The sequence below is a fragment of the Suncus etruscus genome, chromosome 5 (genome assembly GCF_024139225.1).
Source record: "Suncus etruscus isolate mSunEtr1 chromosome 5, mSunEtr1.pri.cur, whole genome shotgun sequence".
NCBI lineage: Eukaryota > Metazoa > Chordata > Mammalia > Eulipotyphla > Soricidae > Suncus > Suncus etruscus.
Window position 1 is genome coordinate 115,809,267 of NC_064852.1, and position 9,996 is coordinate 115,819,262.

The following is a 9,996-nucleotide window of genomic DNA, read 5'->3' on the forward strand; positions in this document are numbered from 1 at the left end:
TGGGTATGGCTCTAAAAATACCAACAACAACAACAAAAAAGATTTGTAGTATACTAGAAAAATGATTCAGTAATAAATGTAATAACATGATTTTTCTTTACCTGAGTTTGGTTTTGTTTGGAGGTCATAGCCAACAGTGCACAAGACTTACGCCTGCATTGTGCTCAGGGATCACTCCTAGCAGGTTGGGGACCAGAGATTCCAGAGATGGACTCATGTCAGTCACAATCAAGGCAAGTAAGAGGCCTACCCATTATACAATTGCTCCTACCCCAAAGTATCTATCATTTCTTTTGCCTTTTTTAAAAGTTTTGCATCTAGTATCTACTGCATCATTTGATAAGAAACATACCTATAAAATGTAGTGCTCTGAGTTCTGGATTACTCCCAGCACTACTGCCTACATTTGGGTGTTCAAGCTGGCTTGGTGAGGGAGGTCACTAGGATCAGATCTGGCAGTGTTTAGGGAGCCACTCAGTGCCAGGAAATGAAATTAGGGCCTCAGACGTGCTGGGCAAATGTGGAGCCACTTCCCCAGCCCCCACTGCCATATTATGCAGAATGTTAAGACATTACATAGAGAGTCCTAAACCACTTGACCATAAATCGTAAATAAGACATGTCTGGGTGTTTGCAACAACATTTACCTAGTATCCGACCAGGAAACAAGACTTTAAAACACCAGTCACAGTGCCATGCTGTGTCATATTCGGAACTGCTCTACAATCAGTGTACTGCTGTAGTCCCTCAGAAAACTGCTGATCAACCCCTGATTCTCCCAGGAAAACACAGCAACTACCTAGCTGGACACCTGGGTCCCTTCCCCACCCTACACATAACCACTACTGCCTTCTGTGACTGGACTGCATCAGCAGGTAACAGTGAAGGCAGTCCTCCTTTCATCACAGTCACCCTGAAGTAGAGGCCTTGGGAAGGCCAGGTTCCCCCTAGAGAAGTACTTAGAGGACAAGAAAGAGGTCTATGTGTTGTTCAAGCAGCCACGACAACTTGACTAGTAACTTGACCAGGTGACCCAGTGAGCTCTCCTGCCTACCTTGGACTCAGGTAAGTAACATGTTCAAGAGTCCAACCCTACTGGGGTCACAGATCCACCAGAGATGGAAAGTTCTTTGGTGGGATGGCTTATGGGATAAGAGATTGACTCACTCTGTTTACAGCCAAAGTCCCGTATTTCCATTTAGGACCCACAAATAATGTAGTCGTCCTTCATTGTGCCTCAGGATAAAAATACGCCCCCAATCTTTACAAACAAGGGAGCATGGACTGTGTAGATCACCTTTTTTGTTTGTTTGTTTGTTTATTTTTTGGGCCACACCCGGCGTTGTTCAGGGGTTACTCCTGGCTGTCTGCTCAGAAATAGCTCCTGGCAGGCACGGGGGACCATATGGGACACCAGGATTCGAACCAACCACCTTAGGTCTTGGATCGGCTGCTTGCAAGGCAAACGCCGCTGTGCTATCTCTCCGGGCCCTAAATCACCTATTTTTGATTTTGTTTTGTTTTGTTTTGTTTTGTTTTTGGGCCACACCCGGAGGTGCTCAGGGGATACTCCTGGCTGTCTGCTCAGAAATAGCTCCTGGCAGGCACGGGGGACCATATGGGACACCGGAATTCGAACCAACCACCTTTGGTCCTGGATGGCTGCTTGCAAGGCAAACGCCGCTGTGCTATCTCTCCGGGCCCAAGATCACCTATTTTTGAGTGTTGGATTTTTTCGTTTTTAAGACACTCTTATTTCTTTTATTTTATATATCATTAGTAAGGCATGCTAAACTAATTCTAAAAAAATTATTTATTTTGCTTCTAGAGACTTTTGTGTTAAATCACTTCTTTAGAGAACAAAATGAAACTAAAGGGAAATCACATTCTGAATAAGCTAAAAAAGTTGTATGAGTCTGGGGAAATTCCTGTATAAAATACCTTCTCTTGGCTATAATTTCCCCCTTATATAAGGGGAATGGATTCTCTTAAATGTACACAAAATTACAAAATCTACTAAGTCTAAAGGAAATCAATTTTAAGAAATTAATAGACCATATTTTAACTTAATTAACTGCTCTCAGATGTTTTACATCATTACCAAAAAAATTTAAGCCACTACAGAGGAACTAAAGTGTAATAGTAATAAAATATATTTTTTTGTTGTTGTTATTGTTGGGTTTTTTTGGGTCACATCCGGCAGTGCTCGGGTTAGTTACTCCTGGCTCTGCGCTCAGAAATCACTCCTGAGGGGCCGGAGAGATAGCATGGAGGTAAGGCATTTGCCTTTCATGCAGGAGGTCATCGGTTTGAATCCCGGCGTCCCATATAGTCCCCCGTGCCTGTCAGGAGCAATTTCTGAGCCTGGAGCCAGGAATAACCCCTGAGCACTGCCGGGTGTGACCCAAAAATCACAAAAAAAAAAAAAAAAAAGAAATCACTCCTGACAGGCACGGGGACCATATGGAATGCCGAGATTAGAACTACCATCCATCTTGGATCAGCTATATGGAAGGCAAACACCCTACTGCTGTACTACCTCTCCAGCCCTGTAAATAAATAAATACACACACACACACACACACACACACACACACACACACACACACACACACACACACATATATATATATATATATATAATATTTTGAGGGGGTTGTGCCACACCTAGCAGCGCTCAAGAGTTACTCCTAGCTTGGATTCAGAATTCACTCCTGGCAGGCTCAGGGGACCACATATAAATCACAAATAACTAAGCCAGGGAGATGCTTGGGGTAGGCAAGAGCCCCAAGTTTCATATAAACATTCTCCAGTACCTTCAGGAATAGGACCTGAGCACCAGGTTCTACCAACCAAAAGAAGAACTGCAAGCACTGCTCTTCGGCAATAATTTCAAAATTTCCAGGACCCCAATTGAGTTCTTTAAGAAATAATCATTTACCATTACTAAAAGTTACCATGACTAACCACTTTATATCATTGCTTAGTAAATTCATATTTCTAGAACTGAAGATGAGAATTCCATCCTCCTCAGCTTAGACTCCCCAGATTTAACTGCTCTTCTTCAAGGTTGCAAAACAGAGCTCAGGAGATAAGGTTTATCTGAACTTTGAAAGAAGGAGGGAAGGACTCTGATAATGAAATCTCTCTACTTTGGTTGGAGTTTAGACAAGGAACAGAGCACTTGGGATACCTCTATTCATGTGATGACCCTGCAAACACAAATCTCTGGCTGGAGAGATAGCAAAGTTAGGGCATGGCACTTGCCTTCCATAAGGTAGACCTTGGTTTAATCCCTGGTATTCCATAAACCCCAAGCATGCCAAGAGTGATCCCTGAATACAAAGCCTGAAATAGTCCTGAGCACCACTGAAGGTATAACATGAGAGTCAAAAAAAAAAACGATGTTTTTTTTTTCTCATGGTTGTGGTTCTGAGTAGAATTCTGATATGGATATTGGCTTACATTTAGATGATTCCATGCAGACTAAATTGATCCAAAGAGAATTGGTCTAAATTTCTCTAAATTCCATAGTGTTCTATAAATTCTCTAAATAGAAAAAAAAATAGAAACTCAGAGAATAGTTTCATGTTTTTAATCCAACCAAACTTTTATCTTTGGTTTAAAACCATATACATCTCTGATCATTAAAAAATAGATGACAGGGGGCCGGGCGGTGGCGCTAGAGGTAAGGTGCCTGCCTTGCCTGCACTAGCCTAGGACGGACCGCGGTTCGATCCCCCAGCGTCCCATATGGTCCCCCAAGCCAGGAGCGACTTCTGAGCGCATAGCCAGGAGTAACCCCTGAGCGTCACCGGGTGTGGCCCAAAAAAAAAACCAAAAAAAAAAAAAATAGATGACAGGGCCTAGAGCGATAGCACAATGGTAGAGTGTTTGCCTTGCATGCAGTTGACCCAGGACAGACCTTGATTCGATCCCCCCCGCATCCCATATGATCCCCAAACCAGGAGTGATTTCTAGGCGCATAGCCAGGAGTAACCCCTGAGCGTCACCAGGTGTGGCCCAAAAACCAAAAAAAAAAAAAAGATGACAGGTTTTTTGTTACTTTTTAATTTTTCTTTGACTTTTTTGTTTGCTTGTTTTGGGGCCACACCCAGCAGTGGTCAGGGGTTTCTCCTAGTTCTGCACTCAGAAATAACTGCTGACAGTGCTCAGAGAACCATATGGGAAGCTGGAGATTAAGCTTGGGAAGGTCGCTATGGCTCTGGCCCCTGATTTTTATTTTCTAAGATTATATATTTTCCACAAAGCTCCATCCAGACAGTAATATGCCACCATGCCAAATTCTTGTGATTAAGGAATTTGTATTAAGATGAAGATCTCAGAAACAGATATAAAATTCACACACACATTAAGAAAGGTTGTCATGGCAACTTTGCTGAAAGATATGTATTTTTAAATCTAAGCAAATTTAACATTCAAAACACATTTGCATCTCCTTCAAAATTTCGTGTCAAGAGAATGTAAAATTTCTCTCTAATTCCTTCTGAATCTATACTTTGTCGCTAACTTCACAAAATCCTATGAATAAAGTAGCTGCATAGACTAAATCACATATTTTTAAATATGTAAGGAAAAAGTCCAGCAAGGTTATGCTTCTACTCCAGAAATCCCTAAACATTTTGCTCAATTTTTTTAATTTTAAGAAGGCCATTCCATATCATCTCTACAAGAGCCTTTTAAATCCTGAAAATCAACCATCTTTTAGCTGATGACATTGCAACACAAGCAGCAAACAAGAAAGGTGAACAGATATAATGCTCCTGTATAATTAAACAATAAATATCACATGTAATAAATATTGCTTTTCCAATGATTTAGCTGAAAGATTTCCAGGATTCCTAGTTGTCCAATCAGTGTTGATGATTTCCCTTGAAAAGATGCCTACTTTCTCTTGTTCATATACATACTACAAATAACAGAAAGAACAATTTGACTCTCAGTTGTTCTTTACAATTCTTCAATTGCTACACCTATAACTAAAATCTTCTATATTTTTTATGTACCCATTTACAAATTCCTTCCTGTGTTCCTTTACAGTCACTAGCCTGGAGTCCTTCAACTACTTCTTAACCCTAAACCTACCAAATCTGCAAACTAGGAGGTAAAGATGTGGAATAAGAGATTCTGAGGTTCTTCCTCCTGGGTTAAAGCACAGAAGAGAGCACAGTCATATGATTAAGTCTGTTTTGTTCATTCCTTTATCTATCTCTAGTACCTATCATAGTAGGTGAACTTGACGTGCTTGGTAAATATTAACATTCAATCACATTTTTGCTTGGAGGCCAGGGAGATAGAACAGAGCTAGAAAACATTTCATTTAAAGTATTTATTACCTTTTTGAAAGCAAGTGCTTTCCAATGTGATAATATAATGGTAGGTAACACCAATGTATTCCCTATCACTATGTGTTCAAAAATAAAATAAAATAAAAGAGGCTGGAGCGATAGTACAGCGGGTAGGACATTCAATCCCCGACATCCCATATGGTCCCCTGAACCCACCAGAAGTGATTCTTGAGCTCAGAGCCAGGAGCAACCCTGAGCACCCAAAACAAAACAAAATATGTAGAAATATTTCAGAAAATTTTAAATTACTCAACAAAGTATTTTGACTTATTTTCTCATACTATTCGTCAATACTACAATCCATTCTAAATTCCTTAAGACACTAAATTATAAACCAATTAAATAAGAAATTAAATTAAAATTTTGTCTTTTTTGCCCTTTTGTTTATTAGCATGATATTTCGCAAAAAGGCTCACAGATAAAAATTTTACAACTAATTCATTGTCATCAAATTCCATAAATCAAACTGATTTGATTTCAAATTTATTTCCATGTCAAAGTATATCACCTTGCCTCTAAAGTGAAAAAAAAGAGAAACATTTATAATTTATTATGTAAAAATTGTGCATCTTAAGTAAAAATATGTAAAACTGTGGAAATGATTCGATGTAAAATATGGGTGAGTTGGAAATATTAGGTTTTCTTTTTAAATTTTCCTTTAGGAATTAAAGAAATGGCACAGAAGGTCAAGAACTTGCCTAGCATGAGGAGGTCCCCCTGAGCAGTGCCTGAAATGACCCCTGAGCAAGTAGCCATGAACGAAGATTCCCTGAGTACCTCCAGGGAAGCCCAAAAATAATCAGCTTAATTCTGCTGTTAGAGTATGCTTGCAATCACTCTTTTAGCAATTAAAAATCGGTGCTTCATTTAGAACTACAACTATCTCTTGATTCCCACTATCTTCCAAGTCTGAAACTAGTAGATCAATTTGAAATTAGATCTCCTTACTTCTAACTTACATGTACAATATTTCTTCTTGAAGGAATGAACAACTATTTAGATGGCGCTGAACCTACTGTGATCCTTTAAGAACTAAATGAAATAGGTCAATAAAGAGTATTAGACTATAACAAATGCTTGCTTAAGTTCTGTGATCTACTTTTTTGAGAGGCGGTGCTCAGAGTTTAACTCCTGGCTCACTCCTGGTGGTGCTTGGGGACTGATAGGGGTGCAGGTATCGAATCCAAATCAGCCTGTGCAAGGCAAACACCCTAGCTGCTCTACTATCGTTTGGGCCCTGTGTTCTACTTTCAACTTAATCATTTCAAGTTTTAGTCTCAATCCTTATAGTATGTTTGGTGTTGAGCCACACCCAGCGGCGTTCAGAGGTTATTCTTGACTCTGTGCTCAAGAATTGCTCCTGGCAAGCTTTGGGAACCCTATGGGATGCCAGGGATTGAATCCGGGTTGGCCATGTGCAAGGGCTATCTTCTGGGCCAGTGCTTCTCAACTATTTTCTGTCATGCCCCACCTCGTGACTGTAAATAGTATCTTTATTTAAAATACTTTAAAAAAAAAACACTTTAACCTGCAAAACAATAATATATAAAATAATTTGAGCTGAATTTTTAATCAGAGGTGATGTCTGGCTCAATGGCTACAATGAGAACGTTTTGCAATGCATAGCTTTTCGGAGAGGGGTTTGAAGCAGGACACAGCAACTCTCAGCTACATAAACACCAGGCTTAGCTTGTTATGATAGTGTTTGCTGAGGGGCACCCCACTATTTGAGAATCACTGTGCTGGGCTATTGATCCGGCCTGTAGTCTCAATCCATTTACCAGTGTAAATCAAAGCCCTGAAAGCCACATTGTGTTAACTGTTTGATGTTTGTGCCATTTCCTCTGACTGCTGTAGTCAAGTAACTGCTTTGTTGCCACTTCCTACCCTCCACGTCAATTCCTCCTCCCACTCCACCTTACTCATCGGTTTTATTAACACAAGAAGCAGGCATAATTCTGGCTAACAAAAAAACAAACAAACAAAAAAAACCCAGAAACATATTTGCTGGTTTCAGTCTGTGGGTAGCATAAAAAACTGCCATGAAAACAGCTGGCTTTGGTCTCAGACTGGCTCTAGTCTTGCAGCTGCTAAATGACCAGTTGATATAAGTGATCAGGTCATCAGTTTCACACAGTGAAGTGTATATTTAAGCAGTTTTCAACATGACTATATGATGTGAGGAAAAGTCTATATTACAGGTTAGAAGTACTTTGTGGGGGATCCGGAGGTAAAAAAAAATAGCAGACTCTTTGCCTCAGAGTTCACAAGCAACAATAAAGAGTCTTGAGATTTTCTGTTCAAAAAAAAAGTTGGGGCCCGGAGAGATAGCACAGCGGCGTTTGCCTTGCAAGCAGCCGATCCAGGACCAAAGGTGGTTGGTTCAAATCCCGGTGTCCCATATGGTCCCCCGTGCCTGCCAGGAGCTATTTCTGAGCAGACAGCCAGGAGTAACACCTGAGCACCACCGGGTGTGGCCCAAAAACCAAAAAAAGAAAAAAAAAAGTTGAAAGGGGCTGGAGCGATAGTTTAGCTGTAGGGTGTTTACCTTGTATGTGGCGTGCACCTCATATGGTCCCCTGTGCATGCCAGGAGCAATTTCTGAGAGTAGAGACAGGCACTGCCGGGTGTGGCCCAAACCATCCCCACCCCAAAAGTTGAAAGGTCATCAAAACTTTTCTTGGAATAGTGGAAAAATTGATTTCTATATGCTTATTTCTAAACTCAGGGTAAAATGTAATTACTAAGTCTTTTTTTATTTCGTTTTTGGTTTTGGGGCCATACCCGGCAGCACTTGGGGGTGTTACTCCTGGCTTTATGCTCAGAAATCGCTCTTGGCAGGCTCAGGGGACCACATGGGATGCCAGGATTCGAACAACTGACCTTCTGCATGCAAGGCAAATGCTCTACCTCCATGCTATCTCTCTGGCCCCAATTGCTAAGTCTTAAACAATTTAGATGTACACTTTTTTCAAAGAATGAATAAAAAAAAACTATGCCTTGTGTTGAAAAATAATAACAATATATGAGAGGGTTGAGGAGGCAGTGCTAAGAACAAGAATGGATCTTTTTGGGCTGGAGAGATAGCATAGAGGTGGGGCATTTGCCTTGCATACATAAGGACAGTGGTTCAAGTCCTGGCATTCCATATGGTTCCCTGAGCCAGGGACAATTTCTGAGCGTAGAGCCTGGAGTAACCTCTGAGCGCTGCCGGGTGTGACCCAAAAAACCAAAAATAAATAAATAAAAAGAATGGACCTTTTTTATTTTTTTGACCACACCCAGAAGTCTTCAGGGCTTGCTCCTACGTTCAGGAATCTCTCCTGATGGGGCTCAGAGGACTGTATGCAGTGCAAGGGGTTCAACCTGAGTTGGCCTTGTGCAAGCAAATCACCAGATACACTATAGTCGTTTTCTGGCCTTAGATCATATGTTCTGCATGCACAAGATCCCAAGTCTCATCTCCAGTACTGCATGGCCCACCCACCTGTGCCAGCAGCACTGGGTGTGCTTCTGGGAGGTCTTTTTTTTTTTTTTTTTTTTTTTTTTTTTGGTTTTTGGGCTACACCCAGTAATGCTCAGGGGTTACTCCTGGCTATGTGCTCAGAAGTTGCTCCTGGCTTGGGGGACCATATGGGAGGCCGGGGGATCGAACCACGGTCCGTCCAAGGCTAGAGCAGGCAAGGCAGGCACCTAACCTCTAGCGCCACCACCCTGCCCCATATGCTTTTTTTTTTTTTTTTTTTGGTTTTTTGGTTTTTTTTTTTTGGGCCACACCCGCGGTGCTCAGGAGTTACTCCTGGCTGTCTGCTCAGAAATAGCTCCTGGCAGGCACGGGGGACCATATGGGACACCGGGATTCGAACCAACCACCTTTGGTCCTGAATCGGCTGCTTCCGAGGCAAACACCGCTGTGCTATCTCTCCGGGCCCTCTGGGAGGTCTTAACACATCTTCAGATCAGAGCACCCAAGATCAGCAAGCCCACATTGCTGAGTCAAGAATTACAGGGAATGGTTCTTGGGCTTTGGGGCAGAGCTGAAGAAGACACACCCTGCCAGCATATATTTGAGAATAGAAGAAAAGTGAAAAAACAAAAACATTACTTAAAATTATGAATAGGAATACTCAAGTTCCAGAAAGGAATACGCCTGGTTTTGAATATACTAAACAAAGAAAGCATTATGTATATGCATATATATAAAACTTCCATGCATAACAGAGGTTTATAAAGACAGAAGGATCTAACCAATTAGGAGACTGGGGAGAGAACATGCTGGGAGGGTCACTGGGACCAGTGGACCCCCTGATGGAGAGTGGGCACTGGAAATGTTCTATGCACAAAACTACCATAACAGTAAGTAAACGCTAGTGCCTAAAAAAAAAGAAAAAAGAATAAAGATCTACCTTAGGAACTTAATAATGGTTAACTTCAATAATTGGAACAATTATGGGTAACTAAGCTTGCTCATTTTGTTTCTCTATATTCTTTAATTTTCTACAATAAGTCTCTTATTTTCTTATTTTTTTAAGTATAAACTATTTTAAAATAAAGAACACAGATGTGGGGGCTGAGAAGAGAGCTATAAGTCCTGGGACTGAGAACCAATCCTTCAGGTCTGCATAAT